This window comes from Octodon degus, unplaced genomic scaffold (genome assembly GCF_000260255.1).
Source record: "Octodon degus isolate 3935 unplaced genomic scaffold, OctDeg1.0 scaffold00516, whole genome shotgun sequence".
In the NCBI taxonomy this organism is placed as follows: Eukaryota; Metazoa; Chordata; class Mammalia; order Rodentia; family Octodontidae; genus Octodon; species Octodon degus.
This window is the reverse complement of record NW_004525092.1, coordinates 196,339-197,493: the sequence shown is the minus strand read 5'-3', so window position 1 is coordinate 197,493 and position 1,155 is coordinate 196,339.

The following is a 1,155-nucleotide window of genomic DNA, read 5'->3' as shown; positions in this document are numbered from 1 at the left end:
AGTTCACAAATGATCAAGAAGATAGCTTGGATTTGGCATAATGTAGAGATGGCTTACCATGGGCTTGAGAACATGGTAGTAGCATAACATGAGTATCCTATCAGGGACGTATCTTCTTATTATTCAAGAGAAGAAGAAGGCTTGATACCATTAAGGATGTATGAAGTTATCTAGCTGGTTACAATTTGAGTTAAGTCTGTGATTTGGAGAACAGAAGGGAAAGGGTACATCAGAGAATGCTAAACTTTAGTAGATAATTTATATAATGGGGAACTAAGTCTTGAGATATTTTCTGATTTTTAAATTCCTGAATATCACTATGCTATATAATTTCTTCACAAAATATAATAAAACATAATGACAGAAAATTTTAAGCAAAACCTTTGAACCTGTAATAATACACAATTACTACAGGTCTAAAACAATTATAAAGTTTGTAAAGCAAATTCTACTAATAAAATTAGTAAGCCACCTTAAATATAGCTATATCACTACTGCATAAAAATTGGAATTCTTATTACAACCTTTCCCTGAAATAGTTACCCTCTGGTGCCCCACCCTTATTCCCCAAATTTACCATGTTACCATTTCCAATGGAAAGCAGAGTAGCCATATTAAAATGTGGGTACTTAGAAAATGATGTCTGTGCTGGGTGATCAGCTAGGTTCACTCAGTAGCTAAGCAACTCACATCCACACAACAGCCACAGATAGTACATGGCAGAATTTCATGATTCAGTACATTGACAAATGACTACATGTCATGAATCTTCAGAATTACTTGATAATAACTGGAACATAATTAAAAACCTGTGGATGCTTAGTAAAGATTTTCTGTATATTAACCCTTGTGTCACCTAGTTAATGTTGCCTACTGGCCTAAAGCTCTGCTGATCAAGTAATAATTGCTTAGTTGAGATTGGTCTGCTGTTGAAAACCAAATATTCTTCATAAAAAGTGTGCATATGAGCATAAAAGTGTGTTCACCCAAACAACTGACACTAAAACTGCTTTGTTTCCTGTTTGTGGTCAGTTCTTTATTTTCTGTCTTATGTTTAGGAGAATCTACAGTCCCTAGATTTACAGGTGAAAGATTTTTTTAGTCATAACATCACTTCTGAATAATTCACTGCTCTTTGTTATTTGCATTTCTATA